Source organism: Osmerus eperlanus, chromosome 26 (genome assembly GCF_963692335.1).
Source record: "Osmerus eperlanus chromosome 26, fOsmEpe2.1, whole genome shotgun sequence".
Lineage (NCBI taxonomy): Eukaryota > Metazoa > Chordata > Actinopteri > Osmeriformes > Osmeridae > Osmerus > Osmerus eperlanus.
Genome location: NC_085043.1, coordinates 119454 through 142459, shown reverse-complemented (window position 1 = coordinate 142459; position 23006 = coordinate 119454). Strand labels below are relative to the sequence as shown.

At 56.7% G+C, this 23006-nt stretch overlaps 29 non-coding genes and 1 pseudogene across 29 annotated transcripts; all 30 read left to right on the top strand.

The window, feature by feature from the left end:
- Nucleotides 1–322: 322 nt before the first annotated feature.
- On the top strand, nt 323–513 carry LOC134013194 (U2 spliceosomal RNA). The gene has a single exon (XR_009928714.1). It is a non-coding gene; the product is annotated as a U2 spliceosomal RNA (small nuclear RNA).
- A 580-nt stretch (nt 514–1093) lies between these two features.
- On the top strand, nt 1094–1211 carry LOC134013375 (U5 spliceosomal RNA). The gene has a single exon (XR_009928865.1). It is a non-coding gene; the product is annotated as a U5 spliceosomal RNA (small nuclear RNA).
- Nucleotides 1212–1813: 602 nt separating this feature from the next.
- LOC134013193 (U2 spliceosomal RNA) lies at nt 1814–2004 on the top strand. The gene has a single exon (XR_009928713.1). It is a non-coding gene; the product is annotated as a U2 spliceosomal RNA (small nuclear RNA).
- Nucleotides 2005–2584: 580 nt separating this feature from the next.
- On the top strand, nt 2585–2702 carry LOC134013374 (U5 spliceosomal RNA). Its single transcript, XR_009928864.1, has one exon. It is a non-coding gene; the product is annotated as a U5 spliceosomal RNA (small nuclear RNA).
- A 602-nt stretch (nt 2703–3304) lies between these two features.
- On the top strand, nt 3305–3495 carry LOC134013192 (U2 spliceosomal RNA). The gene has a single exon (XR_009928712.1). It is a non-coding gene; the product is annotated as a U2 spliceosomal RNA (small nuclear RNA).
- A 577-nt stretch (nt 3496–4072) lies between these two features.
- LOC134013373 (U5 spliceosomal RNA) lies at nt 4073–4190 on the top strand. Its single transcript, XR_009928863.1, has one exon. It is a non-coding gene; the product is annotated as a U5 spliceosomal RNA (small nuclear RNA).
- A 602-nt stretch (nt 4191–4792) lies between these two features.
- On the top strand, nt 4793–4983 carry LOC134013191 (U2 spliceosomal RNA). Its single transcript, XR_009928711.1, has one exon. It is a non-coding gene; the product is annotated as a U2 spliceosomal RNA (small nuclear RNA).
- Nucleotides 4984–5559: 576 nt separating this feature from the next.
- On the top strand, nt 5560–5677 carry LOC134013372 (U5 spliceosomal RNA). Its single transcript, XR_009928862.1, has one exon. It is a non-coding gene; the product is annotated as a U5 spliceosomal RNA (small nuclear RNA).
- Nucleotides 5678–6275: 598 nt separating this feature from the next.
- Nucleotides 6276–6466, top strand: LOC134013190 (U2 spliceosomal RNA). Its single transcript, XR_009928710.1, has one exon. It is a non-coding gene; the product is annotated as a U2 spliceosomal RNA (small nuclear RNA).
- Nucleotides 6467–7041: 575 nt separating this feature from the next.
- LOC134013370 (U5 spliceosomal RNA) lies at nt 7042–7159 on the top strand. The gene has a single exon (XR_009928860.1). It is a non-coding gene; the product is annotated as a U5 spliceosomal RNA (small nuclear RNA).
- Nucleotides 7160–7745: 586 nt separating this feature from the next.
- Nucleotides 7746–7936, top strand: LOC134013188 (U2 spliceosomal RNA). The gene has a single exon (XR_009928708.1). It is a non-coding gene; the product is annotated as a U2 spliceosomal RNA (small nuclear RNA).
- Nucleotides 7937–8502: 566 nt separating this feature from the next.
- LOC134013369 (U5 spliceosomal RNA) lies at nt 8503–8620 on the top strand. The gene has a single exon (XR_009928859.1). It is a non-coding gene; the product is annotated as a U5 spliceosomal RNA (small nuclear RNA).
- Nucleotides 8621–9345: 725 nt separating this feature from the next.
- On the top strand, nt 9346–9536 carry LOC134013187 (U2 spliceosomal RNA). The gene has a single exon (XR_009928707.1). It is a non-coding gene; the product is annotated as a U2 spliceosomal RNA (small nuclear RNA).
- A 575-nt stretch (nt 9537–10111) lies between these two features.
- Nucleotides 10112–10229, top strand: LOC134013368 (U5 spliceosomal RNA). The gene has a single exon (XR_009928858.1). It is a non-coding gene; the product is annotated as a U5 spliceosomal RNA (small nuclear RNA).
- Nucleotides 10230–10815: 586 nt separating this feature from the next.
- LOC134013186 (U2 spliceosomal RNA) lies at nt 10816–11006 on the top strand. The gene has a single exon (XR_009928706.1). It is a non-coding gene; the product is annotated as a U2 spliceosomal RNA (small nuclear RNA).
- Nucleotides 11007–11572: 566 nt separating this feature from the next.
- Nucleotides 11573–11690, top strand: LOC134013367 (U5 spliceosomal RNA). The gene has a single exon (XR_009928857.1). It is a non-coding gene; the product is annotated as a U5 spliceosomal RNA (small nuclear RNA).
- Nucleotides 11691–12280: 590 nt separating this feature from the next.
- LOC134013185 (U2 spliceosomal RNA) lies at nt 12281–12471 on the top strand. Its single transcript, XR_009928705.1, has one exon. It is a non-coding gene; the product is annotated as a U2 spliceosomal RNA (small nuclear RNA).
- A 570-nt stretch (nt 12472–13041) lies between these two features.
- On the top strand, nt 13042–13159 carry LOC134013366 (U5 spliceosomal RNA). Its single transcript, XR_009928856.1, has one exon. It is a non-coding gene; the product is annotated as a U5 spliceosomal RNA (small nuclear RNA).
- Nucleotides 13160–14389: 1230 nt separating this feature from the next.
- On the top strand, nt 14390–14596 carry LOC134013256 (U2 spliceosomal RNA; annotated as a pseudogene).
- Nucleotides 14597–15174: 578 nt separating this feature from the next.
- On the top strand, nt 15175–15292 carry LOC134013365 (U5 spliceosomal RNA). The gene has a single exon (XR_009928855.1). It is a non-coding gene; the product is annotated as a U5 spliceosomal RNA (small nuclear RNA).
- A 590-nt stretch (nt 15293–15882) lies between these two features.
- Nucleotides 15883–16073, top strand: LOC134013184 (U2 spliceosomal RNA). The gene has a single exon (XR_009928704.1). It is a non-coding gene; the product is annotated as a U2 spliceosomal RNA (small nuclear RNA).
- Nucleotides 16074–16643: 570 nt separating this feature from the next.
- Nucleotides 16644–16761, top strand: LOC134013364 (U5 spliceosomal RNA). The gene has a single exon (XR_009928854.1). It is a non-coding gene; the product is annotated as a U5 spliceosomal RNA (small nuclear RNA).
- A 590-nt stretch (nt 16762–17351) lies between these two features.
- On the top strand, nt 17352–17542 carry LOC134013183 (U2 spliceosomal RNA). The gene has a single exon (XR_009928703.1). It is a non-coding gene; the product is annotated as a U2 spliceosomal RNA (small nuclear RNA).
- Nucleotides 17543–18118: 576 nt separating this feature from the next.
- LOC134013363 (U5 spliceosomal RNA) lies at nt 18119–18236 on the top strand. Its single transcript, XR_009928853.1, has one exon. It is a non-coding gene; the product is annotated as a U5 spliceosomal RNA (small nuclear RNA).
- Nucleotides 18237–18830: 594 nt separating this feature from the next.
- Nucleotides 18831–19021, top strand: LOC134013182 (U2 spliceosomal RNA). The gene has a single exon (XR_009928702.1). It is a non-coding gene; the product is annotated as a U2 spliceosomal RNA (small nuclear RNA).
- A 567-nt stretch (nt 19022–19588) lies between these two features.
- Nucleotides 19589–19706, top strand: LOC134013362 (U5 spliceosomal RNA). The gene has a single exon (XR_009928852.1). It is a non-coding gene; the product is annotated as a U5 spliceosomal RNA (small nuclear RNA).
- A 586-nt stretch (nt 19707–20292) lies between these two features.
- LOC134013181 (U2 spliceosomal RNA) lies at nt 20293–20483 on the top strand. The gene has a single exon (XR_009928701.1). It is a non-coding gene; the product is annotated as a U2 spliceosomal RNA (small nuclear RNA).
- Nucleotides 20484–21051: 568 nt separating this feature from the next.
- LOC134013361 (U5 spliceosomal RNA) lies at nt 21052–21169 on the top strand. Its single transcript, XR_009928851.1, has one exon. It is a non-coding gene; the product is annotated as a U5 spliceosomal RNA (small nuclear RNA).
- A 590-nt stretch (nt 21170–21759) lies between these two features.
- On the top strand, nt 21760–21950 carry LOC134013180 (U2 spliceosomal RNA). The gene has a single exon (XR_009928700.1). It is a non-coding gene; the product is annotated as a U2 spliceosomal RNA (small nuclear RNA).
- Nucleotides 21951–22522: 572 nt separating this feature from the next.
- On the top strand, nt 22523–22640 carry LOC134013359 (U5 spliceosomal RNA). Its single transcript, XR_009928849.1, has one exon. It is a non-coding gene; the product is annotated as a U5 spliceosomal RNA (small nuclear RNA).
- The last annotated feature ends 366 nt before the right edge of the window (nt 22641–23006 follow it).

Below are 23006 nucleotides of genomic sequence, written 5' to 3'. Positions count from 1 at the left end.
TTTGCTTCTTCTGTAGCCGTTTCAATTCTGTTGCCTTTTGGCCTGGGCTTTCCGCTTCCGTCCCGCTTCCTCTGCGGCTTTTGGCCTGGGCTTTCCGCTTCCGTCCCCGCTTCCTCTGCGGCTTTTGGCCTGGGCTTTCCGCTTCCGTCCCCGCTTCCTCTGCGGCTTTTGGCCTGGGCTTTCCGCTTCCGTCCCCGCTTCCTCTGCGGCTTCTGGCCTGGGCTTTCCGCTTCCGTAGTTTCGGCCGTTCTTGGTGTGGCGACCGAGTGGCCCAGCCGGTGCACGGAGGGTCCGCGCGCGGGGGGCGTCCGATAATGCGGTCATCGCTTCTCGGCCTTTTGGCTAAGATCAAGTGTAGTATCTGTTCTTATCAGTTTAATATCTGATATGTCCTCCATGCGAGGACAACATATTAAACGGATTTTTGCAACAGGGAGTCGGAACAGGGGCTCGCTCCGTCCGCTCCGCGCATCGCCCCGGTATTGCAGCGTCTCCGGGAAGGGTGCACTCTTTCTAAGCGTGTCAAAGAGAAAAGCTAGTGAAAAAAAGGGGGTGTGGGCGGAGCCCTGTCGGCCGGTGGCGTTTTCCCGCCCTTTTAGATATAAAAAAAAAAAAAAAAAAAAAAAAAAAAGTGAGGTGAGTGACCTCAAAGGGGGGGGGGCTGTGAGTGAGTGAGTGAGTGAGTGAGTGAGTGAGTGAGAGAGAGAGAGAGAGAGAGAGAGAGAGAGAGAGAGAGAGAGAGAGAGAGAGAGAGAGAGAACTGGCTGACAGTCAGCGGCCGAGGTGAAAAATGGGAAGGCAATCGGAATGAGTTTTTTATCGCCGTGTCAGCCCACACCAACACGGAGTCGACTGGCTGGAAGGCGCATACGATAAACACGTAGGGATCTTAATCGAGAAAAAGCGATCCGTGAAATGGAGAAATTGCGGCGATAAAAGAGAAGCCAAGCGGGCGGGCGGGCCGAGCCCCTCCGCAGGCCCGTGGCGTTTCCGCGCCTTTTTTTCCCGATAAGGATGCGGTTCGCCGCCGCGGACGGGTGAGTCAGGGCCAACGGAGGGGTTGGGGGTAGGCCGTTTGGGCCGTTTCAAATCGGCACTCTGGTTCCCCTTCAGCACGCACAAGCCTTTCGCCTTTTACTAAAGACTTCCGTGGAGGGGAACGCCGACGAGTGGAACGTGGTATTTTTGGGAGGCTTTGCCCGAGGGAGGGCAGAGCCTGATGGACGTGTGACAAAAGCAGGGTAAGGTTGGCTTTGGGGTTGCGTGCGTGCGTGCGTGCGTGCGTGCGTGCAAGGCAGGTTTTGTTTTTGCATCTTCTGTAGCCGTTTCAATTCTGTTGCCTTTTCCTTTGATTTCCTCTTCCGTCCCCGCTTCTTCTGCGGCTTTTGGCCTTGGCTTTCGGCTTCCGTCCCTGCTTGGCTTTGGGGTTAGGTGCGTGCGTGCGTGCGTGCGTGCGTGCGTGCGTGCGTGCGTGCGGGTAAGGCTTTTGTCTTTGCTTCTTCTGTAGCCGTTTCAATTCTGTTGCCTTTTGGCCTGGGCTTTCCGCTTCCGTCCCGCTTCCTCTGCGGCTTTTGGCCTGGGCTTTCCGCTTCCGTCCCCGCTTCCTCTGCGGCTTTTGGCCTGGGCTTTCCGCTTCCGTCCCCGCTTCCTCTGCGGCTTTTGGCCTGGGCTTTCCGCTTCCGTCCCCGCTTCCTCTGCGGCTTCTGGCCTGGGCTTTCCGCTTCCGTAGTTTCGGCCGTTCTTGGTGTGGCGACCGAGTGGCCCAGCCGGTGCACGGAGGGTCCGCGCGCGGGGGGCGTCCGATAATGCGGTCATCGCTTCTCGGCCTTTTGGCTAAGATCAAGTGTAGTATCTGTTCTTATCAGTTTAATATCTGATATGTCCTCCATGCGAGGACAACATATTAAACGGATTTTTGCAACAGGGAGTCGGAACAGGGGCTCGCTCCGTCCGCTCCGCGCATCGCCCCGGTATTGCAGCGTCTCCGGGAAGGGTGCACTCTTTCTAAGCGTGTCAAAGAGAAAAGCTAGTGAAAAAAAGGGGGTGTGGGCGGAGCCCTGTCGGCCGGTGGCGTTTTCCCGCCCTTTTAGATATAAAAAAAAAAAAAAAAAAAAAAAAAAAAGTGAGGTGAGTGACCTCAAAGGGGGGGGGGCTGTGAGTGAGTGAGTGAGTGAGTGAGTGAGTGAGTGAGAGAGAGAGAGAGAGAGAGAGAGAGAGAGAGAGAGAGAGAGAGAGAGAGAGAGAGAGAGAACTGGCTGACAGTCAGCGGCCGAGGTGAAAAATGGGAAGGCAATCGGAATGAGTTTTTTATCGCCGTGTCAGCCCACACCAACACGGAGTCGACTGGCTGGAAGGCGCATACGATAAACACGTAGGGATCTTAATCGAGAAAAAGCGATCCGTGAAATGGAGAAATTGCGGCGATAAAAGAGAAGCCAAGCGGGCGGGCGGGCCGAGCCCCTCCGCAGGCCCGTGGCGTTTCCGCGCCTTTTTTTCCCGATAAGGATGCGGTTCGCCGCCGCGGACGGGTGAGTCAGGGCCAACGGAGGGGTTGGGGGTAGGCCGTTTGGGCCGTTTCAAATCGGCACTCTGGTTCCCCTTCAGCACGCACAAGCCTTTCGCCTTTTACTAAAGACTTCCGTGGAGGGGAACGCCGACGAGTGGAACGTGGTATTTTTGGGAGGCTTTGCCCGAGGGAGGGCAGAGCCTGATGGACGTGTGACAAAAGCAGGGTAAGGTTGGCTTTGGGGTTGCGTGCGTGCGTGCGTGCGTGCGTGCGTGCAAGGCAGGTTTTGTTTTTGCATCTTCTGTAGCCGTTTCAATTCTGTTGCCTTTTCCTTTGATTTCCTCTTCCGTCCCCGCTTCTTCTGCGGCTTTTGGCCTTGGCTTTCGGCTTCCGTCCCTGCTTGGCTTTGGGGTTAGGTGCGTGCGTGCGTGCGTGCGTGCGTGCGTGCGTGCGTGCGTGCGGGTAAGGCTTTTGTCTTTGCTTCTTCTGTAGCCGTTTCAATTCTGTTGCCTTTTGGCCTGGGCTTTCCGCTTCCGTCCCGCTTCCTCTGCGGCTTTTGGCCTGGGCTTTCCGCTTCCGTCCCCGCTTCCTCTGCGGCTTTTGGCCTGGGCTTTCCGCTTCCGTCCCCGCTTCCTCTGCGGCTTTTGGCCTGGGCTTTCCGCTTCCGTCCCCGCTTCCTCTGCGGCTTCTGGCCTGGGCTTTCCGCTTCCGTAGTTTCGGCCGTTCTTGGTGTGGCGACCGAGTGGCCCAGCCGGTGCACGGAGGGTCCGCGCGCGGGGGGCGTCCGATAATGCGGTCATCGCTTCTCGGCCTTTTGGCTAAGATCAAGTGTAGTATCTGTTCTTATCAGTTTAATATCTGATATGTCCTCCATGCGAGGACAACATATTAAACGGATTTTTGCAACAGGGAGTCGGAACAGGGGCTCGCTCCGTCCGCTCCGCGCATCGCCCCGGTATTGCAGCGTCTCCGGGAAGGGTGCACTCTTTCTAAGCGTGTCAAAGAGAAAAGCTAGTGAAAAAAAGGGGGTGTGGGCGGAGCCCTGTCGGCCGGTGGCGTTTTCCCGCCCTTTTAGATATAAAAAAAAAAAAAAAAAAAAAAAAAAAGTGAGGTGAGTGACCTCAAAGGGGGGGGGGCTGTGAGTGAGTGAGTGAGTGAGTGAGTGAGTGAGAGAGAGAGAGAGAGAGAGAGAGAGAGAGAGAGAGAGAGAGAGAGAGAGAGAGAGAGAGAGAACTGGCTGACAGTCAGCGGCCGAGGTGAAAAATGGGAAGGCAATCGGAATGAGTTTTTTATCGCCGTGTCAGCCCACACCAACACGGAGTCGACTGGCTGGAAGGCGCATACGATAAACACGTAGGGATCTTAATCGAGAAAAAGCGATCCGTGAAATGGAGAAATTGCGGCGATAAAAGAGAAGCCAAGCGGGCGGGCGGGCCGAGCCCCTCCGCAGGCCCGTGGCGTTTCCGCGCCTTTTTTTCCCGATAAGGATGCGGTTCGCCGCCGCGGACGGGTGAGTCAGGGCCAACGGAGGGGTTGGGGGTAGGCCGTTTGGGCCGTTTCAAATCGGCACTCTGGTTCCCCTTCAGCACGCACAAGCCTTTCGCCTTTTACTAAAGACTTCCGTGGAGGGGAACGCCGACGAGTGGAACGTGGTATTTTTGGGAGGCTTTGCCCGAGGGAGGGCAGAGCCTGATGGACGTGTGACAAAAGCAGGGTAAGGTTGGCTTTGGGGTTGCGTGCGTGCGTGCGTGCGTGCGTGCGTGCAAGGCAGGTTTTGTTTTTGCATCTTCTGTAGCCGTTTCAATTCTGTTGCCTTTTCCTTTGATTTCCTCTTCCGTCCCCGCTTCTTCTGCGGCTTTTGGCCTTGGCTTTCGGCTTCCGTCCCTGCTTGGCTTTGGGGTTAGGTGCGTGCGTGCGTGCGTGCGTGCGTGCGTGCGTGCGTGCGTGCGGGTAAGGCTTTTGTCTTTGCTTCTTCTGTAGCCGTTTCAATTCTGTTGCCTTTTGGCCTGGGCTTTCCGCTTCCGTCCCGCTTCCTCTGCGGCTTTTGGCCTGGGCTTTCCGCTTCCGTCCCCGCTTCCTCTGCGGCTTTTGGCCTGGGCTTTCCGCTTCCGTCCCCGCTTCCTCTGCGGCTTTTGGCCTGGGCTTTCCGCTTCCGTCCCCGCTTCCTCTGCGGCTTCTGGCCTGGGCTTTCCGCTTCCGTAGTTTCGGCCGTTCTTGGTGTGGCGACCGAGTGGCCCAGCCGGTGCACGGAGGGTCCGCGCGCGGGGGGCGTCCGATAATGCGGTCATCGCTTCTCGGCCTTTTGGCTAAGATCAAGTGTAGTATCTGTTCTTATCAGTTTAATATCTGATATGTCCTCCATGCGAGGACAACATATTAAACGGATTTTTGCAACAGGGAGTCGGAACAGGGGCTCGCTCCGTCCGCTCCGCGCATCGCCCCGGTATTGCAGCGTCTCCGGGAAGGGTGCACTCTTTCTAAGCGTGTCAAAGAGAAAAGCTAGTGAAAAAAAGGGGGTGTGGGCGGAGCCCTGTCGGCCGGTGGCGTTTTCCCGCCCTTTTAGATATAAAAAAAAAAAAAAAAAAAAAAAAAAAAGTGAGGTGAGTGACCTCAAAGGGGGGGGGGCTGTGAGTGAGTGAGTGAGTGAGTGAGTGAGTGAGTGAGAGAGAGAGAGAGAGAGAGAGAGAGAGAGAGAGAGAGAGAGAGAGAGAGAGAGAGAACTGGCTGACAGTCAGCGGCCGAGGTGAAAAATGGGAAGGCAATCGGAATGAGTTTTTTATCGCCGTGTCAGCCCACACCAACACGGAGTCGACTGGCTGGAAGGCGCATACGATAAACACGTAGGGATCTTAATCGAGAAAAAGCGATCCGTGAAATGGAGAAATTGCGGCGATAAAAGAGAAGCCAAGCGGGCGGGCGGGCCGAGCCCCTCCGCAGGCCCGTGGCGTTTCCGCGCCTTTTTTTCCCGATAAGGATGCGGTTCGCCGCCGCGGACGGGTGAGTCAGGGCCAACGGAGGGGTTGGGGGTAGGCCGTTTGGGCCGTTTCAAATCGGCACTCTGGTTCCCCTTCAGCACGCACAAGCCTTTCGCCTTTTACTAAAGACTTCCGTGGAGGGGAACGCCGACGAGTGGAACGTGGTATTTTTGGGAGGCTTTGCCCGAGGGAGGGCAGAGCCTGATGGACGTGTGACAAAAGCAGGGTAAGGTTGGCTTTGGGGTTGCGTGCGTGCGTGCGTGCGTGCGTGCGTGCAAGGCAGGTTTTGTTTTTGCATCTTCTGTAGCCGTTTCAATTCTGTTGCCTTTTCCTTTGATTTCCTCTTCCGTCCCCGCTTCTTCTGCGGCTTTTGGCCTTGGCTTTCGGCTTCCGTCCCTGCTTGGCTTTGGGGTTAGGTGCGTGCGTGCGTGCGTGCGTGCGTGCGTGCGTGCGTGCGGGTAAGGCTTTTGTCTTTGCTTCTTCTGTAGCCGTTTCAATTCTGTTGCCTTTTGGCCTGGGCTTTCCGCTTCCGTCCCGCTTCCTCTGCGGCTTTTGGCCTGGGCTTTCCGCTTCCGTCCCCGCTTCCTCTGCGGCTTTTGGCCTGGGCTTTCCGCTTCCGTCCCCGCTTCCTCTGCGGCTTTTGGCCTGGGCTTTCCGCTTCCGTCCCCGCTTCCTCTGCGGCTTCTGGCCTGGGCTTTCCGCTTCCGTAGTTTCGGCCGTTCTTGGTGTGGCGACCGAGTGGCCCAGCCGGTGCACGGAGGGTCCGCGCGCGGGGGGCGTCCGATAATGCGGTCATCGCTTCTCGGCCTTTTGGCTAAGATCAAGTGTAGTATCTGTTCTTATCAGTTTAATATCTGATATGTCCTCCATGCGAGGACAACATATTAAACGGATTTTTGCAACAGGGAGTCGGAACAGGGGCTCGCTCCGTCCGCTCCGCGCATCGCCCCGGTATTGCAGCGTCTCCGGGAAGGGTGCACTCTTTCTAAGCGTGTCAAAGAGAAAAGCTAGTGAAAAAAAGGGGGTGTGGGCGGAGCCCTGTCGGCCGGTGGCGTTTTCCCGCCCTTTTAGATATAAAAAAAAAAAAAAAAAAAAAAAAAAAGTGAGGTGAGTGACCTCAAAGGGGGGGGGGCTGTGAGTGAGTGAGTGAGTGAGTGAGTGAGTGAGAGAGAGAGAGAGAGAGAGAGAGAGAGAGAGAGAGAGAGAGAGAGAGAGAGAGAGAGAGAACTGGCTGACAGTCAGCGGCCGAGGTGAAAAATGGGAAGGCAATCGGAATGAGTTTTTTATCGCCGTGTCAGCCCACACCAACACGGAGTCGACTGGCTGGAAGGCGCATACGATAAACACGTAGGGATCTTAATCGAGAAAAAGCGATCCGTGAAATGGAGAAATTGCGGCGATAAAAGAGAAGCCAAGCGGGCGGGCGGGCCGAGCCCCTCCGCAGGCCCGTGGCGTTTCCGCGCCTTTTTTTCCCGATAAGGATGCGGTTCGCCGCCGCGGACGGGTGAGTCAGGGCCAACGGAGGGGTTGGGGGTAGGCCGTTTGGGCCGTTTCAAATCGGCACTCTGGTTCCCCTTCAGCACGCACAAGCCTTTCGCCTTTTACTAAAGACTTCCGTGGAGGGGAACGCCGACGAGTGGAACGTGGTATTTTTGGGAGGCTTTGCCCGAGGGAGGGCAGAGCCTGATGGACGTGTGACAAAAGCAGGGTAAGGTTGGCTTTGGGGTTGCGTGCGTGCGTGCGTGCGTGCGTGCGTGCAAGGCAGGTTTTGTTTTTGCATCTTCTGTAGCCGTTTCAATTCTGTTGCCTTTTCCTTTGATTTCCTCTTCCGTCCCCGCTTCTTCTGCGGCTTTTGGCCTTGGCTTTCGGCTTCCGTCCCTGCTTGGCTTTGGGGTTAGGTGCGTGCGTGCGTGCGTGCGTGCGTGCGGGTAAGGCTTTTGTCTTTGCTTCTTCTGTAGCCGTTTCAATTCTGTTGCCTTTTGGCCTGGGCTTTCCGCTTCCGTCCCGCTTCCTCTGCGGCTTTTGGCCTGGGCTTTCCGCTTCCGTCCCCGCTTCCTCTGCGGCTTTTGGCCTGGGCTTTCCGCTTCCGTCCCCGCTTCCTCTGCGGCTTTTGGCCTGGGCTTTCCGCTTCCGTCCCCGCTTCCTCTGCGGCTTCTGGCCTGGGCTTTCCGCTTCCGTAGTTTCGGCCGTTCTTGGTGTGGCGACCGAGTGGCCCAGCCGGTGCACGGAGGGTCCGCGCGCGGGGGGCGTCCGATAATGCGGTCATCGCTTCTCGGCCTTTTGGCTAAGATCAAGTGTAGTATCTGTTCTTATCAGTTTAATATCTGATATGTCCTCCATGCGAGGACAACATATTAAACGGATTTTTGCAACAGGGAGTCGGAACAGGGGCTCGCTCCGTCCGCTCCGCGCATCGCCCCGGTATTGCAGCGTCTCCGGGAAGGGTGCACTCTTTCTAAGCGTGTCAAAGAGAAAAGCTAGTGAAAAAAAGGGGGTGTGGGCGGAGCCCTGTCGGCCGGTGGCGTTTTCCCGCCCTTTTAGATATAAAAAAAAAAAAAAAAAAAAGTGAGGTGAGTGACCTCAAAGGGGGGGGGGCTGTGAGTGAGTGAGTGAGTGAGTGAGTGAGTGAGTGAGAGAGAGAGAGAGAGAGAGAGAGAGAGAGAGAGAGAGAGAGAGAGAGAGAGAGAACTGGCTGACAGTCAGCGGCCGAGGTGAAAAATGGGAAGGCAATCGGAATGAGTTTTTTATCGCCGTGTCAGCCCACACCAACACGGAGTCGACTGGCTGGAAGGCGCATACGATAAACACGTAGGGATCTTAATCGAGAAAAAGCGATACGTGAAATGGAGAAATTGCGGCGATAAAAGAGAAGCCAAGCGGGCGGGCGGGCCGAGCCCCTCCGCAGGCCCGTGGCGTTTCCGCGCCTTTTTTTCCCGATAAGGATGCGGTTCGCCGCCGCGGACGGGTGAGTCAGGGCCAACGGAGGGGTTGGGGGTAGGCCGTTTGGGCCGTTTCAAATCGGCACTCTGGTTCCCCTTCAGCACGCACAAGCCTTTCGCCTTTTACTAAAGACTTCCGTGGAGGGGAACGCCGACGAGTGGAACGTGGTATTTTTGGGAGGCTTTGCCCGAGGGAGGGCAGAGCCTGATGGACGTGTGACAAGGGTAAGGTTGGCTTTGGGGTTGCGTGCGTGCGTGCGTGCGTGCGTGCGTGCAAGGCAGGTTTTGTTTTTGCATCTTCTGTAGCCGTTTCAATTCTGTTGCCTTTTCCTTTGATTTCCTCTTCCGTCCCCGCTTCTTCTGCGGCTTTTGGCCTTGGCTTTCGGCTTCCGTCCCTGCTTGGCTTTGGGGTTAGGTGCGTGCGTGCGTGCGTGCGTGCGTGCGTGCGTGCGTGCGGGTAAGGCTTTTGTCTTTGCTTCTTCTGTAGCCGTTTCAATTCTGTTGCCTTTTGGCCTGGGCTTTCCGCTTCCGTCCCGCTTCCTCTGCGGCTTTTGGCCTGGGCTTTCCGCTTCCGTCCCCGCTTCCTCTGCGGCTTTTGGCCTGGGCTTTCCGCTTCCGTCCCCGCTTCCTCTGCGGCTTTTGGCCTGGGCTTTCCGCTTCCGTCCCCGCTTCCTCTGCGGCTTTTGGCCTGGGCTTTCCGCTTCCGTCCCCGCTTCCTCTGCGGCTTTTGGCCTGGGCTTTCCGCTTCCGTCCCCGCTTCCTCTGCGGCTTTTGGCCTGGGCTTTCCGCTTCCGTCCCCGCTTCCTCTGCGGCTTCTGGCCTGGGCTTTCCGCTTCCGTAGTTTCGGCCGTTCTTGGTGTGGCGACCGAGTGGCCCAGCCGGTGCACGGAGGGTCCGCGCGCGGGGGGCGTCCGATAATGCGGTCATCGCTTCTCGGCCTTTTGGCTAAGATCAAGTGTAGTATCTGTTCTTATCAGTTTAATATCTGATATGTCCTCCATGCGAGGACAACATATTAAACGGATTTTTGCAACAGGGAGTCGGAACAGGGGCTCGCTCCGTCCGCTCCGCGCATCGCCCCGGTATTGCAGCGTCTCCGGGAAGGGTGCACTCTTTCTAAGCGTGTCAAAGAGAAAAGCTAGTGAAAAAAAGGGGGTGTGGGCGGAGCCCTGTCGGCCGGTGGCGTTTTCCCGCCCTTTTAGATATAAAAAAAAAAAAAAAAAAAAAAAAAAAAAGTGAGGTGAGTGACCTCAAAGGGGGGGGGGCTGTGAGTGAGTGAGTGAGTGAGTGAGTGAGTGAGTGAGAGAGAGAGAGAGAGAGAGAGAGAGAGAGAGAGAGAGAGAGAGAGAGAGAGAACTGGCTGACAGTCAGCGGCCGAGGTGAAAAATGGGAAGGCAATCGGAATGAGTTTTTTATCGCCGTGTCAGCCCACACCAACACGGAGTCGACTGGCTGGAAGGCGCATACGATAAACACGTAGGGATCTTAATCGAGAAAAAGCGATACGTGAAATGGAGAGAAATTGCGGCGATAAAAGAGAAGCCAAGCGGGCGGGCGGGCCGAGCCCCTCCGCAGGCCCGTGGCGTTTCCGCGCCTTTTTTTCCCGATAAGGATGCGGTTCGCCGCCGCGGACGGGTGAGTCAGGGCCAACGGAGGGGTTGGGGGTAGGCCGTTTGGGCCGTTTCAAATCGGCACTCTGGTTCCCCTTCAGCACGCACAAGCCTTTCGCCTTTTACTAAAGACTTCCGTGGAGGGGAACGCCGACGAGTGGAACGTGGTATTTTTGGGAGGCTTTGCCCGAGGGAGGGCAGAGCCTGATGGACGTGTGACAAAAGCAGGGTAAGGTTGGCTTTGGGGTTGCGTGCGTGCGTGCGTGCGTGCGTGCGTGCAAGGCAGGTTTTGTTTTTGCATCTTCTGTAGCCGTTTCAATTCTGTTGCCTTTTCCTTTGATTTCCTCTTCCGTCCCCGCTTCTTCTGCGGCTTTTGGCCTTGGCTTTCGGCTTCCGTCCCTGCTTGGCTTTGGGGTTAGGTGCGTGCGTGCGTGCGTGCGTGCGTGCGGGTAAGGCTTTTGTCTTTGCTTCTTCTGTAGCCGTTTCAATTCTGTTGCCTTTTGGCCTGGGCTTTCCGCTTCCGTCCCGCTTCCTCTGCGGCTTTTGGCCTGGGCTTTCCGCTTCCGTCCCCGCTTCCTCTGCGGCTTTTGGCCTGGGCTTTCCGCTTCCGTCCCCGCTTCCTCTGCGGCTTTTGGCCTGGGCTTTCCGCTTCCGTCCCCGCTTCCTCTGCGGCTTCTGGCCTGGGCTTTCCGCTTCCGTAGTTTCGGCCGTTCTTGGTGTGGCGACCGAGTGGCCCAGCCGGTGCACGGAGGGTCCGCGCGCGGGGGGCGTCCGATAATGCGGTCATCGCTTCTCGGCCTTTTGGCTAAGATCAAGTGTAGTATCTGTTCTTATCAGTTTAATATCTGATATGTCCTCCATGCGAGGACAACATATTAAACGGATTTTTGCAACAGGGAGTCGGAACAGGGGCTCGCTCCGTCCGCTCCGCGCATCGCCCCGGTATTGCAGCGTCTCCGGGAAGGGTGCACTCTTTCTAAGCGTGTCAAAGAGAAAAGCTAGTGAAAAAAAGGGGGTGTGGGCGGAGCCCTGTCGGCCGGTGGCGTTTTCCCGCCCTTTTAGATATAAAAAAAAAAAAAAAAAAAAGTGAGGTGAGTGACCTCAAAGGGGGGGGGGCTGTGAGTGAGTGAGTGAGTGAGTGAGTGAGTGAGTGAGAGAGAGAGAGAGAGAGAGAGAGAGAGAGAGAGAGAGAGAGAGAGAGAGAGAGAACTGGCTGACAGTCAGCGGCCGAGGTGAAAAATGGGAAGGCAATCGGAATGAGTTTTTTATCGCCGTGTCAGCCCACACCAACACGGAGTCGACTGGCTGGAAGGCGCATACGATAAACACGTAGGGATCTTAATCGAGAAAAAGCGATACGTGAAATGGAGAAATTGCGGCGATAAAAGAGAAGCCAAGCGGGCGGGCGGGCCGAGCCCCTCCGCAGGCCCGTGGCGTTTCCGCGCCTTTTTTTCCCGATAAGGATGCGGTTCGCCGCCGCGGACGGGTGAGTCAGGGCCAACGGAGGGGTTGGGGGTAGGCCGTTTGGGCCGTTTCAAATCGGCACTCTGGTTCCCCTTCAGCACGCACAAGCCTTTCGCCTTTTACTAAAGACTTCCGTGGAGGGGAACGCCGACGAGTGGAACGTGGTATTTTTGGGAGGCTTTGCCCGAGGGAGGGCAGAGCCTGATGGACGTGTGACAAAAGCAGGGTAAGGTTGGCTTTGGGGTTGCGTGCGTGCGTGCGTGCGTGCGTGCGTGCAAGGCAGGTTTTGTTTTTGCATCTTCTGTAGCCGTTTCAATTCTGTTGCCTTTTCCTTTGATTTCCTCTTCCGTCCCCGCTTCTTCTGCGGCTTTTGGCCTTGGCTTTCGGCTTCCGTCCCTGCTTGGCTTTGGGGTTAGGTGCGTGCGTGCGTGCGTGCGTGCGTGCGTGCGGGTAAGGCTTTTGTCTTTGCTTCTTCTGTAGCCGTTTCAATTCTGTTGCCTTTTGGCCTGGGCTTTCCGCTTCCGTCCCGCTTCCTCTGCGGCTTTTGGCCTGGGCTTTCCGCTTCCGTCCCCGCTTCCTCTGCGGCTTTTGGCCTGGGCTTTCCGCTTCCGTCCCCGCTTCCTCTGCGGCTTTTGGCCTGGGCTTTCCGCTTCCGTCCCCGCTTCCTCTGCGGCTTCTGGCCTGGGCTTTCCGCTTCCGTAGTTTCGGCCGTTCTTGGTGTGGCGACCGAGTGGCCCAGCCGGTGCACGGAGGGTCCGCGCGCGGGGGGCGTCCGATAATGCGGTCATCGCTTCTCGGCCTTTTGGCTAAGATCAAGTGTAGTATCTGTTCTTATCAGTTTAATATCTGATATGTCCTCCATGCGAGGACAACATATTAAACGGATTTTTGCAACAGGGAGTCGGAACAGGGGCTCGCTCCGTCCGCTCCGCGCATCGCCCCGGTATTGCAGCGTCTCCGGGAAGGGTGCACTCTTTCTAAGCGTGTCAAAGAGAAAAGCTAGTGAAAAAAAGGGGGTGTGGGCGGAGCCCTGTCGGCCGGTGGCGTTTTCCCGCCCTTTTAGATATAAAAAAAAAAAAAAAAAAAAGTGAGGTGAGTGACCTCAAAGGGGGGGGGGCTGTGAGTGAGTGAGTGAGTGAGTGAGTGAGTGAGTGAGAGAGAGAGAGAGAGAGAGAGAGAGAGAGAGAGAGAGAGAGAGAGAGAGAGAGAGAGAACTGGCTGACAGTCAGCGGCCGAGGTGAAAAATGGGAAGGCAATCGGAATGAGTTTTTTATCGCCGTGTCAGCCCACACCAACACGGAGTCGACTGGCTGGAAGGCGCATACGATAAACACGTAGGGATCTTAATCGAGAAAAAGCGATACGTGAAATGGAGAAATTGCGGCGATAAAAGAGAAGCCAAGCGGGCGGGCGGGCCGAGCCCCTCCGCAGGCCCGTGGCGTTTCCGCGCCTTTTTTTCCCGATAAGGATGCGGTTCGCCGCCGCGGACGGGTGAGTCAGGGCCAACGGAGGGGTTGGGGGTAGGCCGTTTGGGCCGTTTCAAATCGGCACTCTGGTTCCCCTTCAGCACGCACAAGCCTTTCGCCTTTTACTAAAGACTTCCGTGGAGGGGAACGCCGACGAGTGGAACGTGGTATTTTTGGGAGGCTTTGCCCGAGGGAGGGCAGAGCCTGATGGACGTGTGACAAAAGCAGGGTAAGGTTGGCTTTGGGGTTGCGTGCGTGCGTGCGTGCGTGCGTGCGTGCAAGGCAGGTTTTGTTTTTGCATCTTCTGTAGCCGTTTCAATTCTGTTGCCTTTTCCTTTGATTTCCTCTTCCGTCCCCGCTTCTTCTGCGGCTTTTGGCCTTGGCTTTCGGCTTCCGTCCCTGCTTGGCTTTGGGGTTAGGTGCGTGCGTGCGTGCGTGCGTGCGTGCGTGCGTGCGTGCGTGCGGGTAAGGCTTTTGTCTTTGCTTCTTCTGTAGCCGTTTCAATTCTGTTGCCTTTTGGCCTGGGCTTTCCGCTTCCGTCCCGCTTCCTCTGCGGCTTTTGGCCTGGGCTTTCCGCTTCCGTCCCCGCTTCCTCTGCGGCTTTTGGCCTGGGCTTTCCGCTTCCGTCCCCGCTTCCTCTGCGGCTTTTGGCCTGGGCTTTCCGCTTCCGTCCCCGCTTCCTCTGCGGCTTCTGGCCTGGGCTTTCCGCTTCCGTAGTTTCGGCCGTTCTTGGTGTGGCGACCGAGTGGCCCAGCCGGTGCACGGAGGGTCCGCGCGCGGGGGGCGTCCGATAATGCGGTCATCGCTTCTCGGCCTTTTGGCTAAGATCAAGTGAGTATCTGCTCATATCGAGCAGATATTGGCCCGCCCCCGTCGATACTGGATCGCCTGATAGGGATCCGGTGACGGGGGTGGGTCGAAGCGGTCGTTTGCCTGGGGGTTTCGGCCCCGACGCCAGACGGGGACTTGTCCCCTTTTCAGAACGTTGGGTGCTTCGGCACCCAACGTTGCTGGTAACCCAGAGGCGGGCCAGGCCGCCGGAGGGAACCAACGGTTGGACGGACGGAGGGCCGGACTACCAGGATTTGGAATCCTCGCAAGAGGATAGGAAATCCTCGCCGAAGGGCAGCCTGGGAGAAGTGGCGAAGGGATGGTGCCTTCCCAGGGGCCGTCGCGATAGAGGGCAGAGGGCCAGTCGCTCGACTCCACTGGCGAGGACGACGGGAGGAGAGGGAGACGGAGCCATCGGGGCGGAAGCCTAGATGGACCCCGTCGAACTTGGACTTCCACTTGTAACCCCCTAGGGGGCAATTGTTATGTGCGCCGCCTCGGCGGCTTTTGTCCTGTACCCCCTTGTGGGGATTCTGTACTTGTATCGGACTGTCTTGTGGATTGTCTTTTATTTGAAAGTTTTTACGAATTGATCAATACTTCTTTTTCTTTTTTTTTAGAAGAAAAAAAAAAAAAAAAAAAAAAAAAAAAATCTGTTCTTATCAGTTTAATATCTGATATGTCCTCCATGCGAGGACAACATATTAAACGGATTTTTGCAACAGGGAGTCGGAACAGGGGCTCGCTCCGTCCGCTCCGCGCATCGCCCCGGTATTGCAGCGTCTCCGGGAAGGGTGCACTCTTTCTAAGCGTGTCAAAGAGAAAAGCTAGTGAAAAAAAGGGGGTGTGGGCGGAGCCCTGTCGGCCGGTGGCGTTTTCCCGCCCTTTTAGATATAAAAAAAAAAAAAAAAAAAAGTGAGGTGAGTGACCTCAAAGGGGGGGGGGCTGTGAGTGAGTGAGTGAGTGAGTGAGTGAGTGAGTGAGTGAGTGAGAGAGAGAGAGAGAGAGAGAGAGAGAGAGAGAGAGAGAGAGAGAGAGAGAGAGAGAGAACTGGCTGACAGTCAGCGGCCGAGGTGAAAAATGGGAAGGCAATCGGAATGAGTTTTTTATCGCCGTGTCAGCCCACACCAACACGGAGTCGACTGGCTGGAAGGCGCATACGATAAACACGTAGGGATCTTAATCGAGAAAAAGCGATCCGTGAAATGGAGAAATTGCGGCGATAAAAGAGAAGCCAAGCGGGCGGGCGGGCCGAGCCCCTCCGCAGGCCCGTGGCGTTTCCGCGCCTTTTTTTCCCGATAAGGATGCGGTTCGCCGCCGCGGACGGGTGAGTCAGGGCCAACGGAGGGGTTGGGGGTAGGCCGTTTGGGCCGTTTCAAATCGGCACTCTGGTTCCCCTTCAGCACGCACAAGCCTTTCGCCTTTTACTAAAGACTTCCGTGGAGGGGAACGCCGACGAGTGGAACGTGGTATTTTTGGGAGGCTTTGCCCGAGGGAGGGCAGAGCCTGATGGACGTGTGACAAAAGCAGGGTAAGGTTGGCTTTGGGGTTGCGTGCGTGCGTGCGTGCGTGCGTGCGTGCAAGGCAGGTTTTGTTTTTGCATCTTCTGTAGCCGTTTCAATTCTGTTGCCTTTTCCTTTGATTTCCTCTTCCGTCCCCGCTTCTTCTGCGGCTTTTGGCCTTGGCTTTCGGCTTCCGTCCCTGCTTGGCTTTGGGGTTAGGTGCGTGCGTGCGTGCGTGCGTGCGTGCGTGCGGGTAAGGCTTTTGTCTTTGCTTCTTCTGTAGCCGTTTCAATTCTGTTGCCTTTTGGCCTGGGCTTTCCGCTTCCGTCCCGCTTCCTCTGCGGCTTTTGGCCTGGGCTTTCCGCTTCCGTCCCCGCTTCCTCTGCGGCTTTTGGCCTGGGCTTTCCGCTTCCGTCCCCGCTTCCTCTGCGGCTTTTGGCCTGGGCTTTCCGCTTCCGTCCCCGCTTCCTCTGCGGCTTCTGGCCTGGGCTTTCCGCTTCCGTAGTTTCGGCCGTTCTTGGTGTGGCGACCGAGTGGCCCAGCCGGTGCACGGAGGGTCCGCGCGCGGGGGGCGTCCGATAATGCGGTCATCGCTTCTCGGCCTTTTGGCTAAGATCAAGTGTAGTATCTGTTCTTATCAGTTTAATATCTGATATGTCCTCCATGCGAGGACAACATATTAAACGGATTTTTGCAACAGGGAGTCGGAACAGGGGCTCGCTCCGTCCGCTCCGCGCATCGCCCCGGTATTGCAGCGTCTCCGGGAAGGGTGCACTCTTTCTAAGCGTGTCAAAGAGAAAAGCTAGTGAAAAAAAGGGGGTGTGGGCGGAGCCCTGTCGGCCGGTGGCGTTTTCCCGCCCTTTTAGATATAAAAAAAAAAAAAAAAAAAAGTGAGGTGAGTGACCTCAAAGGGGGGGGGGCTGTGAGTGAGTGAGTGAGTGAGTGAGTGAGTGAGTGAGAGAGAGAGAGAGAGAGAGAGAGAGAGAGAGAGAGAGAGAGAGAGAGAGAGAGAGAGAACTGGCTGACAGTCAGCGGCCGAGGTGAAAAATGGGAAGGCAATCGGAATGAGTTTTTTATCGCCGTGTCAGCCCACACCAACACGGAGTCGACTGGCTGGAAGGCGCATACGATAAACACGTAGGGATCTTAATCGAGAAAAAGCGATACGTGAAATGGAGAAATTGCGGCGATAAAAGAGAAGCCAAGCGGGCGGGCGGGCCGAGCCCCTCCGCAGGCCCGTGGCGTTTCCGCGCCTTTTTTTCCCGATAAGGATGCGGTTCGCCGCCGCGGACGGGTGAGTCAGGGCCAACGGAGGGGTTGGGGGTAGGCCGTTTGGGCCGTTTCAAATCGGCACTCTGGTTCCCCTTCAGCACGCACAAGCCTTTCGCCTTTTACTAAAGACTTCCGTGGAGGGGAACGCCGACGAGTGGAACGTGGTATTTTTGGGAGGCTTTGCCCGAGGGAGGGCAGAGCCTGATGGACGTGTGACAAAAGCAGGGTAAGGTTGGCTTTGGGGTTGCGTGCGTGCGTGCGTGCGTGCGTGCGTGCAAGGCAGGTTTTGTTTTTGCATCTTCTGTAGCCGTTTCAATTCTGTTGCCTTTTCCTTTGATTTCCTCTTCCGTCCCCGCTTCTTCTGCGGCTTTTGGCCTTGGCTTTCGGCTTCCGTCCCTGCTTGGCTTTGGGGTTAGGTGCGTGCGTGCGTGCGTGCGTGCGTGCGTGCGGGTAAGGCTTTTGTCTTTGCTTCTTCTGTAGCCGTTTCAATTCTGTTGCCTTTTGGCCTGGGCTTTCCGCTTCCGTCCCGCTTCCTCTGCGGCTTTTGGCCTGGGCTTTCCGCTTCCGTCCCCGCTTCCTCTGCGGCTTTTGGCCTGGGCTTTCCGCTTCCGTCCCCGCTTCCTCTGCGGCTTTTGGCCTGGGCTTTCCGCTTCCGTCCCCGCTTCCTCTGCGGCTTCTGGCCTGGGCTTTCCGCTTCCGTAGTTTCGGCCGTTCTTGGTGTGGCGACCGAGTGGCCCAGCCGGTGCACGGAGGGTCCGCGCGCGGGGGGCGTCCGATAATGCGGTCATCGCTTCTCGGCCTTTTGGCTAAGATCAAGTGTAGTATCTGTTCTTATCAGTTTAATATCTGATATGTCCTCCATGCGAGGACAACATATTAAACGGATTTTTGCAACAGGGAGTCGGAACAGGGGCTCGCTCCGTCCGCTCCGCGCATCGCCCCGGTATTGCAGCGTCTCCGGGAAGGGTGCACTCTTTCTAAGCGTGTCAAAGAGAAAAGCTAGTGAAAAAAAGGGGGTGTGGGCGGAGCCCTGTCGGCCGGTGGCGTTTTCCCGCCCTTTTAGATATAAAAAAAAAAAAAAAAAAAAGTGAGGTGAGTGACCTCAAAGGGGGGGGGGCTGTGAGTGAGTGAGTGAGTGAGTGAGTGAGTGAGTGAGAGAGAGAGAGAGAGAGAGAGAGAGAGAGAGAGAGAGAGAGAGAGAGAGAGAGAGAGAACTGGCTGACAGTCAGCGGCCGAGGTGAAAAATGGGAAGGCAATCGGAATGAGTTTTTTATCGCCGTGTCAGCCCACACCAACACGGAGTCGACTGGCTGGAAGGCGCATACGATAAACACGTAGGGATCTTAATCGAGAAAAAGCGATACGTGAAATGGAGAAATTGCGGCGATAAAAGAGAAGCCAAGCGGGCGGGCGGGCCGAGCCCCTCCGCAGGCCCGTGGCGTTTCCGCGCCTTTTTTTCCCGATAAGGATGCGGTTCGCCGCCGCGGACGGGTGAGTCAGGGCCAACGGAGGGGTTGGGGGTAGGCCGTTTGGGCCGTTTCAATTTCAAATCGGCACTCTGGTTCCCCTTCAGCACGCACAAGCCTTTCGCCTTTTACTAAAGACTTCCGTGGAGGGGAACGCCGACGAGTGGAACGTGGTATTTTTGGGAGGCTTTGCCCGAGGGAGGGCAGAGCCTGATGGACGTGTGACAAAAGCAGGGTAAGGTTGGCTTTGGGGTTGCGTGCGTGCGTGCGTGCGTGCGTGCGTGCAAGGCAGGTTTTGTTTTTGCATCTTCTGTAGCCGTTTCAATTCTGTTGCCTTTTCCTTTGATTTCCTCTTCCGTCCCCGCTTCTTCTGCGGCTTTTGGCCTTGGCTTTCGGCTTCCGTCCCTGCTTGGCTTTGGGGTTAGGTGCGTGCGTGCGTGCGTGCGTGCGTGCGTGCGTGCGGGTAAGGCTTTTGTCTTTGCTTCTTCTGTAGCCGTTTCAATTCTGTTGCCTTTTGGCCTGGGCTTTCCGCTTCCGTCCCGCTTCCTCTGCGGCTTTTGGCCTGGGCTTTCCGCTTCCGTCCCCGCTTCCTCTGCGGCTTTTGGCCTGGGCTTTCCGCTTCCGTCCCCGCTTCCTCTGCGGCTTTTGGCCTGGGCTTTCCGCTTCCGTCCCCGCTTCCTCTGCGGCTTCTGGCCTGGGCTTTCCGCTTCCGTAGTTTCGGCCGTTCTTGGTGTGGCGACCGAGTGGCCCAGCCGGTGCACGGAGGGTCCGCGCGCGGGGGGCGTCCGATAATGCGGTCATCGCTTCTCGGCCTTTTGGCTAAGATCAAGTGTAGTATCTGTTCTTATCAGTTTAATATCTGATATGTCCTCCATGCGAGGACAACATATTAAACGGATTTTTGCAACAGGGAGTCGGAACAGGGGCTCGCTCCGTCCGCTCCGCGCATCGCCCCGGTATTGCAGCGTCTCCGGGAAGGGTGCACTCTTTCTAAGCGTGTCAAAGAGAAAAGCTAGTGAAAAAAAGGGGGTGTGGGCGGAGCCCTGTCGGCCGGTGGCGTTTTCCCGCCCTTTTAGATATAAAAAAAAAAAAAAAAAAAAAGTGAGGTGAGTGACCTCAAAGGGGGGGGGGCTGTGAGTGAGTGAGTGAGTGAGTGAGTGAGTGAGTGAGAGAGAGAGAGAGAGAGAGAGAGAGAGAGAGAGAGAGAGAGAGAGAGAGAGAGAACTGGCTGACAGTCAGCGGCCGAGGTGAAAAATGGGAAGGCAATCGGAATGAGTTTTTTATCGCCGTGTCAGCCCACACCAACACGGAGTCGACTGGCTGGAAGGCGCATACGATAAACACGTAGGGATCTTAATCGAGAAAAAGCGATACGTGAAATGGAGAAATTGCGGCGATAAAAGAGAAGCCAAGCGGGCGGGCGGGCCGAGCCCCTCCGCAGGCCCGTGGCGTTTCCGCGCCTTTTTTTCCCGATAAGGATGCGGTTCGCCGCCGCGGACGGGTGAGTCAGGGCCAACGGAGGGGTTGGGGGTAGGCCGTTTGGGCCGTTTCAAATCGGCACTCTGGTTCCCCTTCAGCACGCACAAGCCTTTCGCCTTTTACTAAAGACTTCCGTGGAGGGGAACGCCGACGAGTGGAACGTGGTATTTTTGGGAGGCTTTGCCCGAGGGAGGGCAGAGCCTGATGGACGTGTGACAAAAGCAGGGTAAGGTTGGCTTTGGGGTTGCGTGCGTGCGTGCGTGCGTGCGTGCGTGCAAGGCAGGTTTTGTTTTTGCATCTTCTGTAGCCGTTTCAATTCTGTTGCCTTTTCCTTTGATTTCCTCTTCCGTCCCCGCTTCTTCTGCGGCTTTTGGCCTTGGCTTTCGGCTTCCGTCCCTGCTTGGCTTTGGGGTTAGGTGCGTGCGTGCGTGCGTGCGTGCGTGCGGGTAAGGCTTTTGTCTTTGCTTCTTCTGTAGCCGTTTCAATTCTGTTGCCTTTTGGCCTGGGCTTTCCGCTTCCGTCCCGCTTCCTCTGCGGCTTTTGGCCTGGGCTTTCCGCTTCCGTCCCCGCTTCCTCTGCGGCTTTTGGCCTGGGCTTTCCGCTTCCGTCCCCGCTTCCTCTGCGGCTTTTGGCCTGGGCTTTCCGCTTCCGTCCCCGCTTCCTCTGCGGCTTCTGGCCTGGGCTTTCCGCTTCCGTAGTTTCGGCCGTTCTTGGTGTGGCGACCGAGTGGCCCAGCCGGTGCACGGAGGGTCCGCGCGCGGGGGGCGTCCGATAATGCGGTCATCGCTTCTCGGCCTTTTGGCTAAGATCAAGTGTAGTATCTGTTCTTATCAGTTTAATATCTGATATGTCCTCCATGCGAGGACAACATATTAAACGGATTTTTGCAACAGGGAGTCGGAACAGGGGCTCGCTCCGTCCGCTCCGCGCATCGCCCCGGTATTGCAGCGTCTCCGGGAAGGGTGCACTCTTTCTAAGCGTGTCAAAGAGAAAAGCTAGTGAAAAAAAGGGGGTGTGGGCGGAGCCCTGTCGGCCGGTGGCGTTTTCCCGCCCTTTTAGATATAAAAAAAAAAAAAAAAAAAAGTGAGGTGAGTGACCTCAAAGGGGGGGGGGCTGTGAGTGAGTGAGTGAGTGAGTGAGTGAGTGAGTGAGAGAGAGAGAGAGAGAGAGAGAGAGAGAGAGAGAGAGAGAGAGAGAGAGAGAGAGAACTGGCTGACAGTCAGCGGCCGAGGTGAAAAATGGGAAGGCAATCGGAATGAGTTTTTTATCGCCGTGTCAGCCCACACCAACACGGAGTCGACTGGCTGGAAGGCGCATACGATAAACACGTAGGGATCTTAATCGAGAAAAAGCGATACGTGAAATGGAGAAATTGCGGCGATAAAAGAGAAGCCAAGCGGGCGGGCGGGCCGAGCCCCTCCGCAGGCCCGTGGCGTTTCCGCGCCTTTTTTTCCCGATAAGGATGCGGTTCGCCGCCGCGGACGGGTGAGTCAGGGCCAACGGAGGGGTTGGGGGTAGGCCGTTTGGGCCGTTTCAAATCGGCACTCTGGTTCCCCTTCAGCACGCACAAGCCTTTCGCCTTTTACTAAAGACTTCCGTGGAGGGGAACGCCGACGAGTGGAACGTGGTATTTTTGGGAGGCTTTGCCCGAGGGAGGGCAGAGCCTGATGGACGTGTGACAAAAGCAGGGTAAGGTTGGCTTTGGGGTTGCGTGCGTGCGTGCGTGCGTGCGTGCGTGCAAGGCAGGTTTTGTTTTTGCATCTTCTGTAGCCGTTTCAATTCTGTTGCCTTTTCCTTTGATTTCCTCTTCCGTCCCCGCTTCTTCTGCGGCTTTTGGCCTTGGCTTTCGGCTTCCGTCCCTGCTTGGCTTTGGGGTTAGGTGCGTGCGTGCGTGCGTGCGTGCGTGCGTGCGGGTAAGGCTTTTGTCTTTGCTTCTTCTGTAGCCGTTTCAATTCTGTTGCCTTTTGGCCTGGGCTTTCCGCTTCCGTCCCGCTTCCTCTGCGGCTTTTGGCCTGGGCTTTCCGCTTCCGTCCCCGCTTCCTCTGCGGCTTTTGGCCTGGGCTTTCCGCTTCCGTCCCCGCTTCCTCTGCGGCTTTTGGCCTGGGCTTTCCGCTTCCGTCCCCGCTTCCTCTGCGGCTTCTGGCCTGGGCTTTCCGCTTCCGTAGTTTCGGCCGTTCTTGGTGTGGCGACCGAGTGGCCCAGCCGGTGCACGGAGGGTCCGCGCGCGGGGGGCGTCCGATAATGCGGTCATCGCTTCTCGGCCTTTTGGCTAAGATCAAGTGTAGTATCTGTTCTTATCAGTTTAATATCTGATATGTCCTCCATGCGAGGACAACATATTAAACGGATTTTTGCAACAGGGAGTCGGAACAGGGGCTCGCTCCGTCCGCTCCGCGCATCGCCCCGGTATTGCAGCGTCTCCGGGAAGGGTGCACTCTTTCTAAGCGTGTCAAAGAGAAAAGCTAGTGAAAAAAAGGGGGTGTGGGCGGAGCCCTGTCGGCCGGTGGCGTTTTCCCGCCCTTTTAGATATAAAAAAAAAAAAAAAAAAAAGTGAGGTGAGTGACCTCAAAGGGGGGGGGGCTGTGAGTGAGTGAGTGAGTGAGTGAGTGAGTGAGTGAGAGAGAGAGAGAGAGAGAGAGAGAGAGAGAGAGAGAGAGAGAGAGAGAGAGAGAGAGAGAACTGGCTGACAGTCAGCGGCCGAGGTGAAAAATGGGAAGGCAATCGGAATGAGTTTTTTATCGCCGTGTCAGCCCACACCAACACGGAGTCGACTGGCTGGAAGGCGCATACGATAAACACGTAGGGATCTTAATCGAGAAAAAGCGATACGTGAAATGGAGAAATTGCGGCGATAAAAGAGAAGCCAAGCGGGCGGGCGGGCCGAGCCCCTCCGCAGGCCCGTGGCGTTTCCGCGCCTTTTTTTCCCGATAAGGATGCGGTTCGCCGCCGCGGACGGGTGAGTCAGGGCCAACGGAGGGGTTGGGGGTAGGCCGTTTGGGCCGTTTCAAATCGGCACTCTGGTTCCCCTTCAGCACGCACAAGCCTTTCGCCTTTTACTAAAGACTTCCGTGGAGGGGAACGCCGACGAGTGGAACGTGGTATTTTTGGGAGGCTTTGCCCGAGGGAGGGCAGAGCCTGATGGACGTGTGACAAAAGCAGGGTAAGGTTGGCTTTGGGGTTGCGTGCGTGCGTGCGTGCGTGCGTGCGTGCAAGGCAGGTTTTGTTTTTGCATCTTCTGTAGCCGTTTCAATTCTGTTGCCTTTTCCTTTGATTTCCTCTTCCGTCCCCGCTTCTTCTGCGGCTTTTGGCCTTGGCTTTCGGCTTCCGTCCCTGCTTGGCTTTGGGGTTAGGTGCGTGCGTGCGTGCGTGCGTGCGTGCGTGCGTGCGTGCGTGCGGGTAAGGCTTTTGTCTTTGCTTCTTCTGTAGCCGTTTCAATTCTGTTGCCTTTTGGCCTGGGCTTTCCGCTTCCGTCCCGCTTCCTCTGCGGCTTTTGGCC